At 32.0% G+C, this 27,043-nt stretch overlaps 1 protein-coding gene across 2 annotated transcripts in view; it reads left to right on the top strand.

Annotated features, from left to right (window-relative positions):
• Positions 1-27,043, top strand: part of LOC105210652 (uncharacterized) — a 367,952-nt gene that overhangs the window by 60,043 nt on the left and 280,866 nt on the right. For both annotated transcript variants that reach the window (XM_054231241.1, XM_054231240.1), the window contains exon 2: positions 10,536-11,955. The gene's annotated coding sequence lies outside the window, so the exon portion shown is untranslated. The remainder of the gene's footprint in view (positions 1-10,535; positions 11,956-27,043) is intronic.

Below are 27,043 nucleotides of genomic sequence, written 5' to 3'. Positions count from 1 at the left end.
TATCTGATTTGTCCTTTGGCATTAAGAAACTGCTACCATATCCGTTCAGTTCGTCGTTCAATTTATTTTATTAATCACTTATTTCATAACTTTAGACTTTGTAACAGACTGAAAGTGCTTTGTAGACTCTTGAGGTTCCATATTAGATGTTTGAGACATCACAAAAGTCTGGCGATTTTAGCTGTCCAAGTGGAATGACTTAAATTAGTCCTTTAACCGATCCTAACCGATTCCAGTTAAAGACTTTATATGCAGAAGAGGGCTTTATAATAATAACACTTTATAGCAATAATAATAATAATAATTTGGAATAGAGCATACATATGAACGTTAATGTTTTTCAGTTTAAACCTTGGGCTCGGTGTCCAAAAAATAAGGTGACATTGTATTTATTTTGAAAATTCTTTATTTATTCTTCCAAATCAATTTCATCCCCTTCAAAGTAATCCCGTCCGTTGCAATGCACTTATGCCAACGGATTTTCCAATCTTCGAAACACTGGTTGTAGTCACTTTACGGGATGGCCTTCAGTTCCGTCTTCGCTGCGGCTTGAATCTCCTCTATCGTATAAAAACGGTGTCCCCGTGAGCTTGGTGAACAGCCAGAAGTCGCACGGCGCCAGATCAGGTGAATACGTGAGCTTCGTCGGCTGAGGTTGATGGTCGCCCTGGACGCTCTTCATCTTCGACCCGTTCACGGCCGGCTTGGAACTCACTATACCACTTGTAAACATTTATTTTAGACATAGCCTAATCACCAAAGGCTTTCAGCACCATCCTCAACGTATCCGCAGCAGAAAATTGATTCCGTAAACAAAATTTAATGCAAAATTTATCGCAAAAATGAAAAACTCACTTTTAGAAGCTCACAAAACGACACCTATCTCAAACTCTAATGAATATTTTGACATGAAATTTGACATATATATGACTGACTGACTGTTGGTAGTACAACCTAAAAAAAAAAATAATTCTCCAAATACTTCGACGCGCGAAGTTTAAATTCAAATGTCACCTTATTTTTTGGGCATAGTATATATTTTAAAATCAATTATTATTTGCTTCTGATGAGGAGGATACGTTTTTTAAATTATCGAGGAGCTTAGTTGTATCATAAATACCTTTACAAACAGAAATAAATATGAATTTTTCGAACCTATCCTTACTAATTTCAAAGGCTTACATATTCTACGATAAAATTCCTTATATTACAAACGCTTACTCTTCAATAAAAATTCCAAATAATCCAAAACAAAAAGGTCCAATTTTAATATACGAATTCATTGGCAGCACATGTTGTGTTTAAAATGTGGATAATAAGCTCGAAGAATTGAATTGTAAATGCGGAATAAAATAAATATTTAATTTTCACGCAAAACACTTTCAATACAAAAACACAAGCACATACTGACACAAAAGTATGCTGACAAATGGCATTGGACAGGGAATAAGAAAAATAAGCTTCCGACATTTGATGAGTGATGAAAAGAAGCTATGAAAATCCCACAAAAAACGAAAGGACCTTTCTGACAAGAACCCTTACCCGCCGCAACACCGGCATAGAGCAAACATAACTCAAATAAACACAAAGTGACAACATTAAGTACATGCCATTTTATGTGACAGGCCTGCCTGCCTGGCTGCCTGGCAGGAAGCAAAAAGCAAAACCGTTATAAAAGTTTAATTTCATGCTGTCAACGCGAAGAAAGCCCGAAATCGTTTGTCAAAATCATGAAATATGAAAAGGTGAATAAGAACATAAGAATATGTTGCTAAAGACCACTCAAGAACACATGACTGACAGGCGACTGTAAAAACATTTTATTTGTTTTTGTTGTTTTTATTTTTTTTATTTCTATTTCATTTTTTAATTTTATTTTTATTTTTTGCTGTGTCTTATGATAAAGATCTTATCGGTTTTCATAACTGCTAAAACGGCACTAAAGTATGCAATAAAAAATTTAAGTACTCACCACCTAAAGGAAATGCAAAAGCAAAAACAACAACAGCAAAAAGCGAAAGGATTACAAGAAACAAACGAGCAGAAACGATTGACAAAACCACGACATGAAAGGAAGTAAGTAAGAATGCGCCGGTGTGTGTGCTTTGGCATAAGAAGTGTTTGCTAGCGAATGAGTGTGGAGTGGGTGTAGCGAAGGGGTTAGCTTGTGGGTGGGTGTGGCTGGTGTTGTCTAAGTGCTGCTGTGTGTTTCGGGTGTTGGCACAAGTAAACAAAATACTCGGAGCATATGTATTGAGAAGTAAACACACATATGTCTCTCGTAATGTAGGTGTAGGTTTGTATGAATGTTGGAAGGTGTATGCTCGCTCGTTCGCTGTGACACACTTGAGCTGTTTTGCCTTTATCGAAGCAGTAGAAATTTTGCGCATGAATATGAACTGGAACGTGCATATGAATTGAACATGAAACGAGTCCTTTAAGTGGAGCGATAAAAATCATGTTAAGTGCGAGCAGATGAGCGGGTTGACATTTAATGTCGATAAAGTTGTGGGGAATGAAAATCGCAAAAAAATGCACTGCAAATGGCTCAAAATGTGGTTTGGAAAAATATTAATTTTTAAAGTTTGCAAAAAAAAAAAAAAAATAAAATATTAAAACAATGAAAAGAAAATTAAAATTAAAAATTAAAATAAAAAAAATAATAATAAAAAATTTTAGATAAAAGACTTTTTATAAATAAAGTTTTTATTTAATAAAATAACAGTAACATACAGTTTTTGGTATGAGTAATATTATTTAATGTCACGAAATTTCTTGAAAAATACCTAGTATGGATATATTTACTTTCTTATTGATTTTGAAAATATTTTGAAAATAATTGACATACTGTGGAACTTTTCTAACTCGAATCACCATAATCCACAAAAAAGTTGAGAGACTTCGAGTTATAGAATTATCATTAAAGCAAAAAAATTTCAAAAAAGCTTTAAAATATAGATTTATACACAGTTTTATTTATTTATTTCGCAAAAAGTATTATTTAAATACATTAAAACATGTGTTCTGTAATTTTGATTGTTGCACTTTGCCATTGTTTGACCCTTGACGTCTGTATCTCATGCATTTATGAAATATATAAGTGTAATATTATATTTTTTGTTCGCCTCCATACGAATATAGGGACTCCTTTAAAATTGTTCCTTGATAGTAAAATTTTAAATTTTGTATTATGCCATGATCGAAAAGTTCGATTAATAGAAGACAATTTGTATGAAAGTTGCTTTCTATTGCCCATTCAAAAGTTCGACTTATGAAGAATTTCGAGTTAAGGAAGTTTGAGTTATGGAAGGAAATTTGTACGAAATTTGATATCTATTAACGCTATTGCCAATTCAAGTGTTCGAGTTATGGGGATCTTCGAGTTAGAAGTTCGAGTTATGGAAGTTCCACTCTATATTCAATTGGTATAATATATAAGTTAAATAAAGACATTGCTTTTAATATAATATTTTTAAGTTTTTATGATAGGGAATTTGAAGATTTTCACAATTTCTTAAAACTTTTGCTGTCATTTGCACATTTTCGTCAAGTCCATTAGTCGAATTAAAAAATCATAGTTTTTAGGTTATGAAAGTAGAATAAAGATATTAAAATCTCATTGTAATAGGTCAAAATTACTATGATACTCTACAGACAAAATTGAAATATTCACTTAAGTTTTTAAATTTTAAATGATCAGTTGAAGTAATCTATAAGTTTTCTCCAATGATCAAAATTATCCGTGTTCATTTCTACTGTCGAATAAACAGTGAAAATCGAAGGTGTATTATAAAAGAACTGTCTGTACTATGAACGATGTTACTTAAGAACGATGTGTTAACTCTCATATATGTTAACTTTTCTGTATGGATCAAAAAATTCTATGCTTTTTTCTAAGAAAAATTGAGTATTAAAAGCTGAAAACATCTTCAGTTTTTGAAATAAAGTTTTTGTCCTTGACATTTAAACGCTTTTTATTAAAAAAATATCTAATGGCAAGAACTCAACATAATTCTTAACGCTAAATAGGCTAATTTTTTTCAAAAATATTTAAAATATTTTTTTTTTAGTGGCGACACCGTAATTTTTTTCTCGATTATGCGCACATTAATTTAATTTATTATTTTTTACAATATTTTGCAAAATGTGGCAACCCTGTGATTTTTTTTTGTTAAAATTTCTTCAGTAATATCAATCATACGTCGAAATTATATTAGTTATTAGTTTATTTTAGAATAATATTTTATATTTTTGACAAAGTGGCAACCCTGTCACTTTTTCTGTTAAAATGTCTTTTATAACCTTATTTTATGTAAACATTATTTTTGTTTGTATTTTATTTTTGGCCAAAAATTTGTATATATTTTTTATAAAGTGGCAACCCTGGTATTTTATTTTAACTTGTTTTGGTAACATCTTCACCAACTTTAGTTTTATGTTCACCCAATTTTTATTTTCATTTTCAATTCGTAGGAAACATTGCTTCCGCAAAGAAGAATCAGTAAAGTCTTTTTTTCCAAGTTACAAGTTCAAAATGAACCCTCCAGTGTCTTCAAGTCTTCAATTTCAACAAAATTTAAAGAATTCTGCATCAAAATTCTGTTTGAGTATTTTAAATCTTACTTACATATATCTACTCATATCTACCAATTTTAATACCAAACTCACCTGCAAAGAAATATCCATCCTGCCACCCTAAGGGTTAAGCAAATACTTATATCTAAATGCGCATAATTTATAGACAAAAAAACACTTTTACTCTCTAGAATATTAAACACGTATTCATAGAACGCAATTCCTAAGCGCAAAATTACAAAAGTTCCATATATTACAACATATGAGTCCTACAACAACAATAACAAGAAATCATTATAATCCAAAAGAAATGAAAGCAGACAATTACATGCATTTACAACTGGAAAAAGTAAAAGCGAAATAATTAAGATATAAATCTGTGTTCATACAGAACCACACATATCATACACACATATACTTAGACAAAGTTATTTATATGCCTGAGAGGCCTCTAAATAAATACCTGGTTCACAGAGATTATGAGCACATAGCTATGCTGTTGTTATTATTGTTGTAATATATATATTTTTTGTTGTTTTTGCGCTTGTAAGCGTGCAGCAAAACAAGATATTTAAATTACCGAGACACAGACAATCTCAAAAGGCACTCAAGTTCGGCGAAATCATACAAATATAAACATGCACGTGCTGGAAACCGATTTATATTTATATATATATACAGACAAATATTTATAAATATATATACAGTTATGCATATACATATATAATCACATATTCATATAAAAATACCCGCGAATAGTCGTTGACTTACCACTAATGGCGGCAGAATTAAAGCTTTAATGCTCACAAAGCAGATTGCTGAAAGAGTGTAGCACTTCATAAGAACAACAAAAAAATAAAATCAGAGTTTGATGGCACTTGGTGGCTATTATATACAATACCAGCAATGAAATGTGTGGTGTGCATGGGCATCTTTTTGCACTGTTGTTTCAGAATGCGCCTTGCTTGGCGTGAAGAGTTAAGTGAATAATGCGTTACTTCTATATTCCACGCGCATAAAAGAATACGGTTGTAAACAAAAGTGTCTGTGGAAATGTATTGGAATAAATGAAAGCCAAGTATTGTTAAAAGCTTTGCAATGGAGAAACCGAAACGTGCTCGCTGCGGTTGTACGTGTTTGTTGACAACTTTCATCTGAGAACTGTGTGCCTATTAGTCGATGTAGATATGTTGAGTTGTAGGCACAGTACGACAAATGATTGATCACAAGGGTTTAGGTTATACATTTTTTTTTAATTGATTCATTTTCGTAATTTATTAATAAGTATTATTCGTTTTGATTTAAGATGTTTATTCAAAATAAGTTGGTTAAGAGTTATATTAATCATAAAATATATTAAAAAATATTTGTTATGAAAGAAAAAAGGTTCATGTATAATTTTTGAAAATTTCGTTTTCGAAATTTGATCGTTGATTTATTTGAGATGCAAACATGTTTTGATGAGATCCTAAATGCGTTTTATAAAATCTTCTGCATTTATGAGCTAACAAGCTCCTTTAATTACTGAAAAATCACCGTCTAGCTATTGAAAATGTTACTTTTGTGATATTTGAAAATTAAACAAGAAAAAAAGTTAATTTCGGCTGTACCGAAGCTAATATACCCTTCACAGGTGCATTTCTTTTAGTAACTATGTGTTTAAGCAAATCTAAAGACGTAAGAAAAAGTAAGTAAAAAAAAAAGAAAACATTTTACTAATTCTTTTTAGCCGGGTTGTTTGCTAGAAACATTAAGGTTATATAGTTAACCGATCTGAACAATTTTTTCGGAGATTATATTATTATTAATTTCGTGAAGATATGTAGTAAAATGAGGAAGTTTTCCATACAAGCCTTTGATTCCGATCGTTCAGTTTGTATGGCAGCTATATGATATAGTGAACCGATCTGAACAATTTTTTCGTAGATTAAATTATTTCTATGAACAATAACTCACACCAAATTTGTGAAGATATGTAGTAAAATTCGGAAGTTTTTCATAGAAGCCATTGATTCCGATCGTTCAGTTTGTATGACAACTATATGCTAGAGTGAACGGATATCGGCAGTTCCGACATTTATATCAGATTTTTAACAGAACGAGTATTTTGAGCTCTGATTATTTCATTTTTTGGCTGAACTCACGAATATTCTCTAGTGCTTTGTATTTATCTATTTTTTTGTAGTCTCGCTTTTTGTACTAACTTATCAAGGTCCCTGATATCGCATATGAAGAACTCAGTACCTTAGGGTAATTTTTTACCGAAAATATTTGTAAATCTCTCGGATATCTTAATTTAATTCAGAGGGAATCTTATTCTTCTAATAGTGTGTCTCTGTACCAAAAATTATTAGAAGCGAGTCATAGCTTCCCCTAGCTCCCATATACATAATTATAAGTTTTTTTTAAATACGATGGGCTTTATTCCGCATATATCGGTTAATATGTGAGACACCTTAGCAAGATTAAGCGCGCATCTAGTTTTGGATATAGCGTACCTTGGTGGTGAAAATGAGTGAAATGGGTTCAGAAATTACCTCAGCCCTCATATACTATATATGATGAATTTCGTTATTCTATTGGTCTTTATGTCGAATATATGGGTCAAATTGTGTGTTATCTTAATAAAAATAGATCAATAAATTGCTTAGTCTTTCCTTTCTTGTTTCTAATTACCTTATAAAAAATTAAAATTTTGGAAATTATTCGACGAAGTCTGCTTTCTATATTATATAAAGGTTTAGGGCTGTATTTAAAACTAGATGGTATAGATCTATGTATTTTCAATGCTAGGTTTTATTTTCAATTCAGTGCAGCTTTACTATTTATAATTAAATCTGATTTAAAAATCATCCGCCTTAATCAAGTTGTCTATTTACATGGGCTTCCGGGTTAAACGTTTATATATACAGATATAGGTGTTCTCAGTATAACAATCTTCTAAATTTTTTTTAATTCTCAGTCGAATATTTTTAAGTTCACTAGAATTATACCAAAATAAATTTCTTTCCACATTAAATATATTAAACTTTATTAATGAAAAAAGTAAAAATATCTCGAATGAAAACCGCACACGTTGTCTATTGATGTGCTATACCATTTGCTATGAGTTAGTATATATAAAAACATTTTCTTAACATCATTATTGTGCCATGCGAGCATTATTATATTTTTTCGCTTCTTTTTCTCGCTACAACAACATTTTCACTTCAATGCGATGAATGCGCGAGCCTTTGTGGCTGTGTGTGTGATTGTTGTGCCGCAATTTATCTGCCATTTTTTTGCGCCAGTATCTAATGGTTTGCCATTTACGCCTTAACAAAGTAAAAATTTATAGCATTTCTGACATGCAGCATGTCAACGGGACAACAACACGTTTTTTTTCAACAACAACAATAACAACCAACATTACAGCAATAGCAAGACACATGCGTTGGTATATAATATATCTAAATATATATAACTGTACAAATATATCATTGAAAACACATACTCACCCACTCCACAATCCAGATTGCTCGTCAGCGCTTTATCAATCAAACATTTGCGCGCTTCCCTCTTCGGGCTTTCCGGCAGCGTGCGTGCGAGGTGTGAGACGCGTGCCTGTCACGTTTTGTTTTTGTTTTCTTCAGCGTGTTGTTGTTTTTGTGGTTTGGCGGTTGCCTGGTTGTGCTGAAGTGGCATAATGACTGCTGGCACTTTCGCCTTTGCAATTGCATATGTATATATATATAATACATATGCTCATATATAGCTCCCGTCTAATGGGGCTCATTGTTTTGACATTTCCGTTTTGCTTCCTTCTTATTGTCGCTTATTGTTTCGGTTGTCTAAAACGTGGTATGCTTAGCCTCTGGAGAAAATTAAAAGTATTTTTATTCGACGTGACATTTTAAGATCTTAGGGCGCAAATAAATGTGAAAATAAATATGACGTGATGGGATCTTTTTTATATGTATGAGGAACATTGTTATTATTTTTTTCTCCAAGGTTAGGTGTTCTAGATGTTATATATGAATTTACTATTCACTTTATATATACATATACTTATATATTTATAATTTTTTGCATATAAAATAGTTATAATTAATCTTATTTATATTATATAAAGATATCTTACACAAATACTTCTCAAAACCCCAGTAGGTATATAGGTTAGATGGTATTTTGAATATCCAGTACAATTAGGTTGCTGCTTATTCACAGTCGGTATAAGACTTAAACAGTAAGATTTCTTATAAGAAAATATTAATTTTTGAAACAATTTTATTTTCGGATGAAGAACCTTATTTAAAGGGGTCCAGCATCGTTTTAATAATAAAAGATTATTGAGAACATAGGATATGTTTTAAGTATTTTGTTTGTAATATTAGGTTGGCAATATATCCCTTTTTTGCTTTTTTGTTCTTTATTCAATGCTTTATAAAAAGTGTTACAGTGATCGGATATGCGCCGTTTCGTTTGATTATCTGTTTATTTTTTCATAATAACCCCTTCGTAGAAGCCCCCATCCTTATTTCTGAAGAACTCGGACAGGTACTTTTCACAAGACTTTTTTGAGTTCAACTTTACACCAACAAGGGCGTTCGCCATGGACAGCAACAAGTGGTAATCACTTGGCATTATGTTCGGGCTATATGGTGGATGCGATAAAACCTCCCATCCGAGCTCCTGTAGCTTCTGACGAGTCATCAACGAAGTGTGTGGTCTGGGGTTGTCCTGGTGGAACACTACACCTTTCCTGTTGGCCGACGTTTCTAGTCGATCGCCTGCCTGAAGCGGTCCAGTTGTTCGCAGTAGATAGTAGAATTAAGCGTCTGGCCATATGGGAACACCTCATAGTGGATGATTCCCTTCCTGAAGGTCAATCCCGACTTGGCCACTGTTTGGGACTATTCACCGGCCATCGACCACGACCAGTTTCGCTTCATATTGTTGTATGTGATCCATATTTCGTCACTAGTCACCATCCGCTTCAAAAATGAGTCGAGTTCGTTCTGTTTCAACAGCATATCGGAGACGTTGATTTGGACCAGAAGGTTTTTAGCATAAAATCATGCGGCACCCAAACACCAAGCTTTTTTGTGTATCTAGCCTTGCGTAGGTGATTTAAAATGGTTGGGTGACTAACTCGCATCTCCTGGGCGATATCACGAGATGCCACATGACGGTCAAACTCGATGTTTTCCATGATTTGATTGGTATTCGATGTCACAGTTCTTTCGCCGGCTGCCTTATCCATGGTGTCGTTTTCATCCGCTCTGAATCGTCGAAACCATTCCTCCGCAGTTCGAAGTTATAGAGTACCACCTCCAAAACACCATTAATCTCATGGAACGTTTCTCTAGCGGTTTTGCCTTTAATGAAGCAAAACTTTAAAATAGCGCGAATTTCCGCGTTAGTGAACTCCATTTTTACACGTCTATAACTGTTGAACGCAATATCCAAATTAATCAAGCATAGCGTCGTTTTGTAGGTTATGTCAAGACCTTTCAAAGATGTATAGTATTACCAGATACTTTACTGTAGCACTTTATACATAGACGCGAAATTCAAAAGACAACAAGGCGGATTGCCATCCTAATATTTTGCCTGACAAAATACATTTCCATGGAATTTTGTCTAAGAATGGATTTTAAAGTTATTTTAAGCCACGACATAATTTTTTTTTTTTTTCAAATATTTCTAATAGTGGTCAAAATTACCCTTTTTGGCGAAGAACTAAGGGTTAAAATTCAAAAAATAAAGTAATAAATTAAAAAAAAAATTAAATAAATTAATATAGAAAATATTGAAACTAATATTGTAGTAAATAAATTCGAATTAATTGTTGATGATATTTACATATATCCCAAACCATAACTATGTGCGACTGCTGAGCAAGATGGGTCGAAAACAGCATACCCACAAACCAATCCAACAAGAAAACTAACAAATCACATACTTTTCTATACTTTCAGATTTCATTCCTGCTGGCTGATTGGAACTACCAAATATGCTGCAGTGAAAGTTGAACAGCAAAAACAAAACAAAACAGAAACAACAAAAACTCCAAACCAAAATTGTACTCGAGCAGGAAATTCGCGCATATGGCATAGTGAAAAGCAAAAACAATAACAAAACCAAAAAGAAAATATCGTTCGAAGAGTGCGTGAGTGAATGCGATGTAATTGAATTTGCTTCGACGTGTTTACGGTTTTATGGATGCGAAATGAAAGTAAAATATTGAAACGTTAAAAGCGAAAGCGAATACGGAAAAAATTTAAATCAGAAAAAAATAGAAAATTGAACAAAAAATAAATATATATACTATACTAACATATATACTATGAAAGAAGGCTATGTTAACAACAACAACAAAGAATTTCCAAAAATACTAGTAGTAAAATAACAAAATTGAAATTTGTGCTAACCAATAGCGGCAGATATTTTATATACTGCACTCTATACTACTAACAGTGGTAACTCATACGCAGTGGTGTACGCCAGCTAAGAGAGCGTGAGTAAATAGTGAGGCAATTTTATAACAGACAAATTTCGCAGCGTTTTTGGCATAGTGACATTGTTCAAACATATATACTTACATATACACTCGAGTGAAAAATATTTGTAGCGCTTTTAACCAAAAATTCTCTCAACACACACATATTGTGTTGTGCAAATACAAAGCCAAAAAGTTGTAAGCTTACAACAAATATTGTAAGGAAAATATAGAAAATATGAAAAATACGGCAGATACACAAAATAACTGTAAAACCAAGCATAGAGCGTATTTTAAGAATTTCAACAAATATTTCATCAACCCAAAACATACCGAACAATTATCTAAAGCAACAAGCGCAGCGTGAACGCAGCGCAGCTATATGAATTTGTTTGTTTAATTCTTGAATGCTAGATAAAAATGAAAATGTTGTTATTCTATTGTTTGGCATGCGCGGAAAAAAAGAACGGTGAAAAATAAAAATGTACTTTGAACTTTGCGCAAGTTCAGCAAGCGAATTTGAAGCAGTGAAATTGAAGTGAAGTGCTGGTGAAGGATTACAAATGAAATAAACCAAATGTGTTTCCATAGAAAGTTCAGCAAAAAACAACAAAAAACAAAATAAAAATAACAAAAATAGCGCATATTATATAAGTGTTGTTGCAGTAGCGCAAATTGTTGTTGTTAGTGTTGAACTGCATGCCATTACAATAGCAGTGAGCACACGCTGAACTGACACAAAAATAAATTGCATAAAATAAAGTACTCATCAAAAATAATAATGACTAAGTGCTAGCGCAACAAAAATCGTGTTAAATTCAATAAACTTTCGCATAAGCTGTGTGTGTGGGTGGAAAAGGAGCTGATGAGCGCGCTCTTGCACAAAAACGATATTTAAGGTGAGTTTTTTGTTTTACTTGTAACATATTAATTCGTTTAAATTTCATTTGCTGGCAATCAATATCAGAAATTAATTGTTTTGTATAATAATAAGGGATTTTTTGGTTTCAAAAATATAATAAAACCTTTTAAAAAAATAATAAATCCACATTTAGGGAAAGGAAGAAGAAAAATAACATCATTAACAAATATACGATATTATAATTTTTCAATAATATGTTGTAAAATTGGAAGTCTTAATCAGAAAGATGATAGTAAGCTAAAAGCTTGATGATTCAATTCTATATATTAAAAAAAAAACATATTTAACATGAGAGACTAAAATATCATCTATAGAACACGATAGTTGTTCTAACCGACTAAAGTAAATTTTTATATTCTCGCAACAAAGTTGCTAGCAACAAAGGATCTCAGTGCTTCTAATACATTTTTTAACGAAAATATCGGTAAGTCTTTCATATATTTTGAAGAAATTCAGAGGGAATATTTTTCTTCTAATAATATGACTCCGTGCCAAAAATGAGTGAAATCGGGTCATAACTTTATCTATAAGAGCTCCAATATAACTAATATTAGGCTTTCCAATTTTCAATGGACTTTGTAGCATATATACGACGAATGCGTGGGTCAAATTGTGTGTTGAATTAATAAAATTAAATAAAGAAATTGCGAGAGTATAAAATGTTCGGTTACACCCGAACTTAGCCCTTCCTTACTTGTTAATACTATCTTTATAAGATCTAGAAATACTTCAATTTAGTAATTTACAAAATCATCCCCTTTTGGGAGAAAATAAATCACATTATAAATACCTTGGGGACTACTCAGAGATCTAATTACTATGGAATTTTGCAAATAATTCTAACTGAGGCACTCACCCTAAACAGGAAATTTTAAACAAAAAGTTTTGCTAGTAAACACCAACCAAGTGAAAAAGTAATGTATTCAAAGTTCTATAGCTGCCGTGGGATTTGATATTATTCCAAAATAATCAGGGTATAGCTTGATTTAAAATAATTACAGAATTTAATAATATAATAATAATTTAATTCCTTACTTGGCAACTTCGGTCGGAAAAATATCAGATGAAGAGCAGTTAAAGGTACGCTTCAACGGTTCATATAATTTAGAAATGTTTAACTTGTATGATTATTGAATTATTTAAAATATTGATTAGCTGTTAGTTTAAGATCTCTATCCTTTGAGCATGTTTCGTGATATTTGTTATTATGAGATGAAGAGACAGTGGGAAACACTCAACGACTAAACGAAACTTAGAAGTATAGTCTGCGTTCTTTATCGTTTGAATAAAATCGAAATGTTGATGGGATGGCATCCGCAGCATGAAGTTGATATCTAGGCATGTTCTGCATATAAACTACAAATCTGGAATGAATTTTAATGACAATGGTATACGTACCGGATTATGTTTCTTCAGAGTATCACATGTACTACTCACTTTTCTAAACAAATAAGTTTAATTAACAGAAAGACAAATGGACAAAATTATTTACAAATTTAGCAGTGAGATTGTATATTTGTTATTCTTCTTATCTAAGTACAATATCGGGTGGTATAGGACTGCTCTTTGTTCGAAATTTCGTTTGGTTCTGAGCGGTTCTGAGGAATCTTTTCGCATGTTAATTATGCTAGTATATTTTGAGTACAAAATTAAAAAAAAAAAGTAGAAATACTATGTATTACCATCGGTAGCTCCACTGCTCCGTACGCTTAGATATTAGGTATATTCCACAATTAATTTTTTTAGATATTTTAAATATATATGTATGATATCTTTTTAGAATGATGAGATTGTTTTGTGCCAACTGGAGATCACATGGCATTTATTTTTGTGTATTATATTTGATTTCTCAAGGGTATTATAAACATCTTTCTTTTGGTATTCACAACGGAATTGCTTTTTGTCTTATCGGCTTTTCTTGTAAATTTTCAAAATATATCCAATGGTAATCTTCTTTGTATATTCTATTGGTATACTTAACAGATTAATTTCAGAATAGTAATAATTTCAAATAGCAAACATTTTATCTCTTGTGGTGAATTAAATTTCGCTTTGATTATAGAATTACGCTTAAACAAATGATAGACATATAGATAATTATGCCAAATTATGTACTTGATATCCGTTCAAATTTTTCTCCCTGTGTTTTTGTAATCTAAGCTACTGGAAACTCCCAACCCATAAAAAAACACTAAAAAAATAAGCATTAAATACGAATGATTGCATGGCATCTACGCAGCTGTCCCTTAGGGGCGTAAAAGCCTAGCCTAGGATGCTACGGACAAAACAAAGAAGTATGAACTCCCAAAGCTAAGCAATTAAAATTTTCACTTTCCATTTGCTTTGCGCTTGCACACACGCCTCTCCAAAAGAAAAAAATCGTTAAATGAAAAATAAAAAAGAGAATAAATAACAAAAATAACAACAACAAGAAAGTAAATGAAAAATTGAACATAAAAAACTTTTCAACGCAAATAAACAGACGCATTAAATTAACCTCACGCTGAAATAAATTAAACAGAAATGAATGCCAAAACAAAAACAACAATGGAAAACAAAACAAAAAAAATAAATAAAAGAAGAAAGAAACAAACCACCGTTACACTAATACTATTAAAATGCCGCACCGCAACGCCTACTAACCAATAATACCCTGTGTCTTCTAATACTGTAAGAATTCTTAAAACAAATTAGTGCAAGTGAAATTTAAATTTGTTTGCATTTCGAACAACGCGCTTCAATAAACCTCATTTTCATCATTTTCATTGCGCGGCACTCGGCGCAACGGTAATGATTTAAGTCGCCAAGCAACCGCTACAAGCCGAAAGCCGCCAATTCTATTGACTGACTGATGCTGGCGAAGTCTGGTGGCATTGTGGGCTTTCTGCGTCGCCCACAAGCGCAAATCTGCTTGCTGCCATCTGCGGCGTGGGTGCACAACTTCAAAGCTGCCACGGCGGTCTCACCCGCACCTCAGTCACTGGGGATACTTGATATTGTTGGGAGTGTGTGTGCCTACTGGCTGACTGGCCTTGGCATGCTGCGCGTCGCGTTAAAGCGAGTGCGAAGTGTAGCGCAAATGACTGACTGACTGACGCGCTGACTTCGGCATAATTCACTCCGCTAAATACACCTTGTGCACTTATATTATCGATGGTTATAGGTCTATACTGTATATTGTAGGTAGCTGGTATACAATGCTGGCAACACGTGGCGCGCGGCATGAAATCACTAGACGTCTGTTACTGTGTTTGTACCCTCATACATATTTACTTACACTTTTACGTACTATTGTTATCTTTATCACTTGTTTGAGTGTTGTTGAGGTTGTTTGTTGGGTTGTTAGTGAAATATTGTGCTGTTCTCAATGCCTCAGTTCTCAATGCTTATTTCTTTCGTTGCTCTTTTTCGGCAAAACCCGGAGTATTTGAGAAAGCGATGAATAGTTGGATGGGGTGTAGCGACTTTTTTGAGTGTTTTTTGTCAAGTATAGTGCAACTGCGTCGTATTGTGGTTAATGTAATCACTGATAAGTCGTACACCTATGATTTCAAAGTCCTCATCATTCTTGCACATTATTGCTTTATATGGATATATTTAGTGTTTCTGGTATTTTCATATATTTTTCTAGATTTTACTAGAACACTTCTTAACGGGATGGTTTGAATATGGAAAATATAATGTTTTCCTGTATCGATATGATCGTTAGTGTAGATGGTAGGAGGCCAATTGAACTTTAGTCTTTACTGTGCGATGTCCAATAAGAATATTTGAAAGAAATTGCATAGAGTAAGTCGACACTTTCGAGACACTTTCACCTTCTCTGTCCAGCTTCTGATAGATTGAGGCTGAAACATCTCGGATAAACTTAGGCAGACCAATGTTCAATACATTAATCTCCTCAACAAATTTGTGACAGGGCCAAGCCGGTTGATCCATACTTAGGAGTTCGTGGCATCACAAAGTACTAGTGACTTTTACTGCCCAAGTGAGATATCTCGCGACCCTTGCCGCAACATTCAGCCTTTTAATCTAATCTAAGATAACCTTGTAATACCTATATACATGAATGCGTATGAAAAGATCAAGAGGCAGTCAAAGTAGAGGCAGTATTTATATCATATCTAATAATCTCCATTCGAATCAAGAAGTTGCTTACGCCTTTCGGCAGCTTTACAAGTTCTACGATTTTGTTGTTCAACTTGCACTGTTCTGTCGAACCATACGAATTCTATAGGATCAGAAATCAGATTTTTATCATACTAGAGGGATAAACAATGTCTCGTTATGCGGCTTCCATACCTTTGATATTAAATTTTTCGAATATGAAACAATCAGAGCATAAATTTGAGTTCTGGCTATGCTAGCGCCATCTAGCGGCTTTAGAATTCACTTCAACTTCGGTTTCATAAAACAGTTCTTAAATAATATGGTAATTCTAATGTAAATATTTCAGAGGTAGTTTATAGATTCCAAGACCCATACATATGTCTGAAACATTAAGACAACAGACATTGCTTTATTTGGGTAATGCACCTTTAATAACTATTCCACTCCGGTGTGTGATATAATACGCTTATATTAGGTAACCTAGCACATCACTTATCATTTAAAAGACTTTGTGAAATTCCAATACCTCCGTTGTAGGTCAGTTACTAGCAATGGATATAAAATGATATTTATACCATCACAAGACAAACCATCCTACAGTGCTTAAATTAGTTTGGCAACATAAATAAATATTTTACAACAACACACCCTGCACCTAAACGTAATATAGAATCCATGCCTTTTCACATCAACACTGCCTTGGTTTGATAACAAAAGCCTGCCGGTTAGTCTACACACACTCCGCTGTCCTGCTGATTTTACTGCATAAATTACCGCAAAATGTGCTCATATTCGCTGCCGCCACTTCAGTCAAATTTTATGGCATTTACTCAAAATCAGCGCGAGCTCATAGCCAACGCACATACACACACACACACAACTCGCTCTCAGCGCTGGTATTATCTACTCAAGCTGCTCATAAATTACAATAAAAAACAATATTAAGCTAAGCGCTAACGAGGCAGGATATGCCAGATATTCACGGGCGAGTTGACAAGTAAATAAAGTGTATAAAAGAAATGGGATATCTACTAGGCAGCCAACAGCCTTTGTTACGCCACAATAACGGTAATGAGTATGTTAGAGAGTGTGTGTTTGTGTAGCTTTTGGTGAAATTCGCGTAAATTTAGCTACTTTGACAAGGACTATTTGTGAATATTCGGTTGCAAATGGAAAGCAGTACAAACCACAAAAGTGCTAGATGTACAACAACAATAACAATAAAAACAAAAATAATTGTATTTTTTGTGTTAGTGTTTGAGGGGCTGAATGTTGTTTTAAGCACTTTTTTGATAGCTAAACACACGGATATTCACTTCGATACTCCTCTCTCTCACCTTCCCTTCCGCTTTACCACCTCGATACTTTTAGCTAAATGTTTTGCTTTATCTCGTCACTGTCGCCGCTGTTGGCATTGAAATCGGACGAATAAAGCCTGTTGGACATATGTATACGCCAAAAAAAAAGAAACAACAACAAAAAAAAACAGCAAAAACATCAATCCCAGCTGATACAGTCAGCATTACTGTGAAATATCAAAATAGAAGATTTGCAAAAGCAAATAAAGAGTATACAAAATCTACACAAAGCGTATAGAAAACGTTCACAAAAATTGCGAATAATAGACGACCATGACAGCGACGACAACGACGACGAGTGAGCCGAAATAAGCGAGTGTCCACTACCAGCTTGCAGTTGGATAATCTCTTCGAGCTGGACAAAACGTTGACAGCAGTGAAAACGAACACAAAAAATAATAATATAATACAAAAAAAAGAATAAAGCAAAGAAAAAAACAACTAAAAACTACAGTGAAAGTAATATGACAAAGCAACAATAAAAGCAACATTACACTCGGTGCGCTTTATAAAACTCACTTAGCTACAAATAGCAAGCAACAACAATGTTGACCTGCACAATACATTTTCAATGTCCCTCGTCTAGGTAAAATAAAATACATATGTATTTCCCCACTTCACCCACTTTACTCACTGCCCTGGTCCTCCTCAACGGATATATATCCGTAATGTTATCGCAGAGCATTGAAAGTAGAATAGCAAAAAATTTAGAATATTTTTAAGCCTCGGTGTGTTAGACATTTGTCAGCCTACATAATTTCACTGCTCGTTCACTCGACCAACTTTTTTCTATACTCGCACATATTTTTCTAGCTCGTCCTTTACTCATCTCTTATTAAATTATATGGAGCGAGAAGCATAACTCTATGCACACACACTCTTGGATATTTTCCATATTTCGAATGGCATTTTGTAATGAATGTGTATGCATTAGGGAGGCCTTAAAAAATTAAACTAAATTGACGGATTTTTAAATATTTTTTATATTGATGTAAAATCTTCTTTCGAATATTTTCGTTTATAGAAAATTTGTCTGTGGGAAATGCAATCAAATGAAACTATTATAGGGTTTTAAAAATCAAAAATCTCAGGATAAGCGGGGAAATTGATTTCGAGTGTCTATTTACCGTCCGTCTGCTGTCCGGAAGAGCCATAACTTAGTAATAAGTAAGATATTTGTATGAAAGTTTACCTCTTCCGTTCGCAGGTTACAATTTCAGATAACGATGACACATTGCCACGCCCACAAAATGACTCCAATGCAAGATAGATGTAAAAAATTAATGCTTAGTATTTTGGAACATCTGTGGTGTGAAAGACATACCAACGAAGCCCAGTGAAATAAAGGGAAAATCGGGTGATAACCATGCCCACTTCCCATATATCGGTTGTGTTTGAATAACTATCAAATGAACGAGAAATGTCGAAAGAAAAATTCCAAAATTTTTTTTAATATTGGAAAATGGGTGTGACACCGCCCACTTCGATTATAACTTTCGTAACCCAGGAAACAGATTCATAGATTTTATTAAATTTTGGGCTATCGAGCTAAAAAAAAGTGGGTGTGGTCACTTTCATTAAAGACCTTTTCGCACCTTACAGCAACTTTCAGTTTAAATCAGAAAATTCAATTATTATGGCAATGAGGGTATAAATCTAAGACCAACTTGTAACTTAGGAAACAGACTCTTGGATTTGATTAATTGTTGTGCTATCGGGCTAAGAAAAGTGGTGATGGACACTTCCACAAATCATCTTTTCGGAACCTACAGCAACTTTCACATTAAAACAGATAACTCATTCAATCACTATAGCAAGGAGGGTATAAACCTTAAAACAAATTGTTCTTCCTAAATCTAGGAATTCTAAACCAGATATTTTCGAAATCTTCTCTCCATAACCTTAATATATCTTAAGTGAGGATCTCCGACATTTGAGGAGATGTACTAACCTCAAATGTCGGAAATCCTCCCCTAAGCTATATTAGGATTATGGAGTATTAGAAATTATGAAATCAATTTTTGAGCATAATATGGTTTGGTATCTTAAATGAATAAAAGTACCAATAATTCTCTAAATTCCCAAATAACTATTAAAATCAATTAGTATGAGAGACAAATTTTTTACTTCTATGAAAATATTATCACAAAATTGAAGGATCTACCTAATAATATATATTATTGTATAAGTCCATTTCCTGTTTTCAGTTTGTCATATCGCCTATATACACAAAGAATTTAGTTAGTGGTGTGTAGGGAGTAACAGTAAATGGGGGTAAAAGTAGTCGAGAGCTTGCTGGCTGGCAGACAGCATGTCTATGCGAGAAGTGAATTTTATTCTACCGTTTGCATTTATGTGAATATTTATGTGTGAGTGGTTGCATGAGTAGTCGTCATATTTCATATTTTCTAGTTTTTATTAGCCACATTTTGTGATATGATTTGTATTTTTTATGACAGTTCGCAGGCGCGAGGAAGCGGCAATGCAGTATGGCATGTGGTTTTGTAGTAATATTTTAAGCCTAAATGGTGAAAATTTATATTTGAGTTGGTGGAAAAATAAGGGAGGTCCAAGCTGGGATATACCCCATTATTGTATAAATTATTTAAAGGAGCCACGACTTTCTAAATGAGGATCTTTTCGGTAATTTGGTTCGACCTTAATACCTCTGTTGACTGGTCAATTTACGGAAGTCGGTATCAGACTTTTTCGACACATTAGGGGACTTTTAAGGAGTTCCATCCCAGGCTTCTAAAGGAATTTTATCTATTTCGTTTTGAATCGGACCATAGTTGCAATCATAAAAAACAGTCGTACGAACATTTTTCGAGAGTTTTTCATTTCATTTCAACTTATTAACTTTTCGAAGACTCTTTGAAGTGGAAACAATTGGACGAAAATATTTCTTTTAAACTTCAGGCCTTCAGGATCACATTGTCAAAATACATATACGCGACATCGAAAATACTATAGATAGCCTCTGTATAGCTTTTAACCCTTCCGACATCAACAAGTTGACATATACATATGTAAGCTCAACCCCACAACTGGTAAAGGTGTAAATGCATATTATTACTACTATCGTCAACCCCTTAACTCTCAAGGCATTTCTAAGCATGAACATATGCTTAGGTAATGAAATTTGGTGAAAAATATGTATAGCCTACAATTTTTTCAGTGGCCGTCATAAAATAGAAGCCCTTCCTATATAAGTTACGCAGAAAAATTTATGCATAAATTCAAGTTCATAAAAAGTGCGTAAAAACTTCTCGGGTTGTAAAAATATATAGCATACATAAAAGAAATAGTAATATTTAAGATGGCCTTCAAATCAGCTCAACCTACGCAGCTAAACTGCAAAGGTGACATTCAGCAAAGGACACGGCCTTCTAGAAAGTAGGCAAGTGAAAGGATTTACGCGATAAGCCACTTAATATTATAGTTTTAGATATGTGGCTTGATTTTAAAGTTTTTTTATGACAGAATTTTTATTGAGCGTCAACACTTTGAGGTTGGGTTTTACGGATGAAATTGAAGAATATTCATGAGAACAAAAAATGAATGTGTTTAAGCTCTATTATGAAAAATTTTAGTCAACTGTACATAGTTTACTACAGGCTTTTGAAGAGTCAATAATTTGGTTTAGTTTTTGAAAAGAAAAAATGTTGCCTACTTTTAGGATGAAATTGAATTTCATATTTTCTTAGTATTTCTTCCATTTCTCTGACTTCTAACAGACAACATCTCTAAGCCCAACATGCATTTGTCAATTCAACTCCATTTACTGCAAATATCTTTTAGTCAATTGCCTGTCATTAATAAAAATTACCAACTACAACAACAGTTATGCTCAATACCAAGAAGCAAGTACAATCAACAGCGATTGCCAAACAATCAGTAAATAAGAACTTTGTTGATTTAATAATACAAAAAACAGTAAATTCAATCGAATAAATAAGAATGAAATGAACAAAAGAAAATGCGGAGAAGCGAAGAAACGTAAAAAATGTATAAAATAAACTACAGCTTACAATTATTCAATGAAGAATTGTTGCGTGCAGTGAAGAGTATTCTCTGGACAAATAATTGTGCGATTAAACGAAAGAATGTACGAAGAAAAGGTTCCAAAGACACTACAGGTCAACAACACAAAAAGAATCCTCATTGTACACTGCCTTACTGCGAACAAATAAATAAATAATAAATAAGTGAAAGAGAACATTTTACACGGAGGACAATGAGTAAATAAACAGAATGTGAAGGCATAAAGCGTGCGAGAAGCAACGAAAATCGCACTCGAAATAATGTCATGTATAATCATATGACTGACACACATACCATTATATGTGCGCGAAGAAAATGCAATTGCCAAATAAGTTCATAAATATTTATAAAGAAATTAAAGTTAAAGCTTTTCAATGCTGGATGGTTAAAAAAATAGAAATTTATTTAATCGTCAGAGTAAAGAATCACGGAAGGGTAAGAAGATAACAAAAGCATGACATTTATGATTTACTGAAGAGTAGCGGAAGAATAATTTAAAATTGTCCTGATAAATTTTGAACAAGAATATTGCTAAGTACAGTGAGAATGCTATATACAATTATCTGAGCCGGAGATTTAAATTTTTCCGTAACAAATTTGTATGAGAGCGCCCTCTTCTTAGCACCAGTACTATCTTAGCTCTGTAAAATATATGGGCGAGCTTCTTCTCGTCTTTGTTAAGTTGTTCGGGGAGCTTTCACAAGACTTTTTGGTATTCGTCGAAAAGTACAAAGCACTGTCAGGTTCTGTTCAGTGATACTAAGCTCCTCTCATATCATACATTTTAGTACAATAGTAATACCTAGACCAAAGTTTAGTTTATGGTTATTCAAAACGAATTGGAATTTTAGCTACTTCAGAAAACCCCACATGTATTGATTTCACATTCCGGAGTATCGCACTTTATTACTAATCTTTTTGGCATTCTTTGGTATCAGAGCTACATATTTTAAACAGCGTTCTTTATAATAAAATTTATCTGTCAGCAATGATCCGATGTCTATTACGGTCTTAACTTTGAAGATCCCTGAGATTCAACCCATGAGATTAGATTTGCGATTTTTTATCATTAGATTATATCTCAACTCGGTGGGAAACAATATGAAAAGTCTCGAGGGTTCTTATTTCTGGATTTGAACCTGGAAGGACTGAAGATCCCTGAGATTCAACTGTTGAGATTAGATTTGGGATTTATTCTCAATAAATTATATCTAAACTGGGAGGAAATCTATATGAAAAGTCTCGAGGGTTCTTATTTCTGGATTTGAACCTGGAAGGACTGAAGATCCCTGAGATTCAACCGTTGAGATTAGATTTTGGATTTATTCTCAATAAATTATAATATAAACTGGGTGGGAATCAATATGAAAAGTCTCGAGGGTTCTTACTTCTGGATTTGAACCTGGAAGAACTCTATAAAATATTTCGTGAGTTTTTATATTTTTCTTATATATTTTGAGAGATGTTTGTTTATTTCTCTGCTATATTTAACCTTTGGTGCTGTAGAAACTATCATAGGATTATTTAAATATACTATATAATAGAATATATATCCGTACTCGCTCCAGTTAGGTTTGTCCCAGTATATTACTCTCTTTGAGTATTCAGAAATAATGCTGAGGGGTCCATATATGTAAATACCACTCAGTTTCAGGTTAGTCCATGTGTTCTGTGCTGGTATTTGAGAGAATCTATTCAAATCTTTGGGATCGTATAAGGCCTCTCCAAACCTTTCAAAATATTTTTATTTGTGACGGTTTTTGGGATCTTAAGCTCAGTTTCACCACAACAACAATATCACTCTCTCAACTTACGCATATATTTTGGTCATTCCTCTCGCTATATTATATTGAGTTTTATTGGATTTTGTTTTCGTAATATAGAATGAGCTTAGCATCAAAAACAATAAAGATCAGAAAAACAAAATAAATTATTAACAAGCTCTTTTAGCAAACTAACTGTCTAACAAATATAACAAAGCCCATTGTTTGTTTCTCAAACAAAATGGCAAATCTTTCTTTCATGCATTTAGCACAAAACATGAGCAAAATATTTCATTATCCATTATGACAAACAAAATTATTTTCTCATGCAAATTCTGGTAAATTTTTTTAAATTTCAACATGACTGCATTACAATTGTGAATAGAAAAGTGCCTCGGGTTCATGCTGCTTACTCGTCAATGCACAATGCATTTAGTTCATATATATTAATGTATATCTGAGTTTGTGTGTATGGGTGTGTGTCTTGTATTGTATTAATATGTACTTAACTTGCTTTGTTTATGAATTATTGTATTTGCTTGAGTGGCATTTATATTTATGCTCCATTATTTTGTAGTTGCCAATTAATGTAACAGCCAGAAACATTGTTATTTCGCAAACACACACATACACACACCTACTCAGACTGACACATACATGCGCCAATCAATGTGTACACATAATAAAATTGACATTTTGCACAATATTCGTAATGTCATTCATTGCCTCAATCACATGAATTATTCGCATTAAAATGAAATGCACTCGCCATACATGTATTTATGCAAATTTGTTTCAATAATTTTGTGCTCGTAAAAACCGAATGCGCCTGTAGGTATGCTGTGGATGTGTGGACACTGGAAGTAAAAAGTTTGTAGACGTTTAATAAGTGTGATTTTTAGGGGTTTAAATGGTGTAAGTATTAAAAAAAAAATATGAAAAATAAAAAAAAAATTATTTTTGAAAAAAAAATAGTTTTGAAAAAAAAAAAAATTATTTTTGAAAATAAAAAATTTTTTGGAAAAAATTATAAAAGTTATATGAATTTATTATTTTATTTAAAAAAATAATAATTTTGAAAAAAAATAGTTTTGAAAAAAAAAATTATTTTTGAAAATAAAAAATTTTTTGGAAAAAATTATAAAAATTATATAAATATATTTAAAAAAATAATAATTTTGAAAAAAAAAATTTTTTTGGAAAAAATTATATAAATTTATTATTATTTTTTTAATTTGTAGTTATATTCCAATTTTATGTTTTAACATGTATATCTCTTCCTCTCAGAATTAAAAAAAAAAGCTTTCAGATTTTTTCAAAAAAATTTTTTTTTTGGAAAATATTATATAAACTTATTATTGTTTTCGAAATTTTTAGTTGTTTTAAAATTTTATGTTTTTACGTATATAGTATAACTCTGCCTCTTACAATAAAATAACTTTCAACCAAACCAGTACTTATTGCCAAACAAATTTTGCGAAAGATGTATGTCTACTATTGTCCCTAAGTGTACAAACAAGCATGATTATTATGTATAAAAAATAATAATCTATTTGTAAATTATTTAATAAGTGCTGAATAGGCTTAATAATATTTAAATAAATGTTTTATACAAAACGTTATATTGATTTGTACAACATTAACTAATTTGTAAGTAATTTTGTTTTCTACATTTTACAAGCAATCTAACTAAATTTTGCTGTTATTTGGTTTATAATATTCGTACTGAATGAATTAACTGAATATTATGTAAATTACGTTGGTAAAAGGCATTTTTTGCTTTCAATTGACGTTTAAAAGCTTAATTTGAACTATTTTGAATTTACTTAAGCTTTCATTTACAAGGCAATATGTTAAAGTAGCTTAAGTCAGCTTATGTTAAAGCAAATATCATAATTTCTAGTAAGAGTTTGAATATTTACTTCGTCTTTATTTTATTGCAATTTAGAGCTTTTGATTCGTAGAAATTGTTGAAGTATAAAAAAGACTTGAAGTTGGTAGTAATAACTTGAATACTTCACTTAAGCCGATTTTTTTACATATCCAAAATATTATAGCGCCTTAATAAGTATTATTTTAGATATAACTTTAAAAGTTTAATAAGCTCTAAAAGCTCTGAGGTATAAAAAAGCTTTTGAAAGCTCTTTGGTTTGATATTTATTTTATAAAAATTAATATTTCTCTACAATTTTATTGAATTCAATATTATAAAGAGCTGGTAACTCTGTTAAATTATTTTCAGTTTAAATTTAAATTTTTTTTTTTTATATTTATAAATTTAAAAACTATTTTAAACAACCTGGCAACTCTTTTTAAACTTTTTCAATTAAATAGTGTATTTTATTAGTAATAAGATTAAAACTAAATTAAATAAATATTAACTTACCGACTTCACTCAGCTGCAAGAAATAATTTCCTCGTTTAAATTTTTGCTAAATTATCAAAAAATATTTCCTCTATTTTGTTGACTACAAACTTTTATATACATCCTAAATATTTAATATTTATTTTTATGCTATTAAATTTCGGTTTATTTATTTTTTCCTGAATTGTAACTGTTGCAACATTTGTGTCAAATTTCATTTAAATTTCCGCTATCGAATTCATGTGTCACCACTGCCGGTTTATTAAAAACAATTTAGAATTAAATTAAAACCTAAATAAATAAATAACTAAATAACCATCTAAAATTCAATTTTTATTGAGATTTATCTACTGTGAAATCCGTTCGTGTTGTATGCTATTTGCGCATAAATCACAGGAATATTTATATAGTAAGCACCAGTAACTGTTGTTAAATTGTAAGTTTCGAATCTGTATTTTTTTTTATATTTTCATTTACAACAAAATGGCAATAAGTGGTAAAAATAGACTAAATCTGGTAAATAAATACATCTGAAAATATACAGTGCCAATATATAGTGCGTATGTATGCATATAAATATATGTAGATTGGTATGAATATAACTTTAAATGATCTCTTAATATGCATTTATTGAAAGTGAGTTTGAATAAATAATTAAAAATTTTTAGTAAAATTCGGTTAAAAAATAAATAATTAAAAATAAAACTTTTTAAATTCTTATATAATTTAATATAAAATATAATTTGCAAAACAAAATACATTCGACTTTTTGGATATTTCACTATAATGTGAATCTTATATCACGTTTATATTATAGCTAATGTTTAGCGAAATCTGTTCACCATTTTCTATTACGATAATCGATTCTTATAAAGGGATGTTAAGGAAAGTTAAAAAAAATATAGATGAATTTTAGCTTAGGCTGCATAAATGAGGAGCGATATATCTATTTAGTTTTGAATTACCTATTGTAAAGAAAAAAAGCAGATGGCGATTATAGTGGAAGTAGGCTTGTAGAACGGGTATCACAGATTTTTAAATACCTGTCATAGACCATGATGTAAATGAACGGAATTTTAGCTATCAAAGAGTTTATGAGGTATGGCTTTTCAACTATATAAGTTTTGAAGAAATAAAATAAAACCTAAATTTTAAATAAAGTTTTTTTTAGGATTTCCTTTAGTAGTTTCGAACATAACTCTTATATGAGAAGTGGCTGTGGTTATAATGCAATTCCATCTACAGTGGAACTTCCTTAACACGAACTTCCATAACTCGAAGATCTTCATAACTCGAACTTTCGAATGGACAATAGCGTTTAGAATACAAATTTCATACAAATTTCCTTCCATAAGTAAATCCTCCTTAACTCGAAGTTCTACATATCTCGAACTCTTGAATTGGCTACAGAAGTTAAATTTCATA

The sequence above is a fragment of the Zeugodacus cucurbitae genome, chromosome 5, assembly GCF_028554725.1.
Source record: "Zeugodacus cucurbitae isolate PBARC_wt_2022May chromosome 5, idZeuCucr1.2, whole genome shotgun sequence".
NCBI lineage: Eukaryota > Metazoa > Arthropoda > Insecta > Diptera > Tephritidae > Zeugodacus > Zeugodacus cucurbitae.
This window is presented reverse-complemented; position numbering and strand designations above follow the sequence as displayed.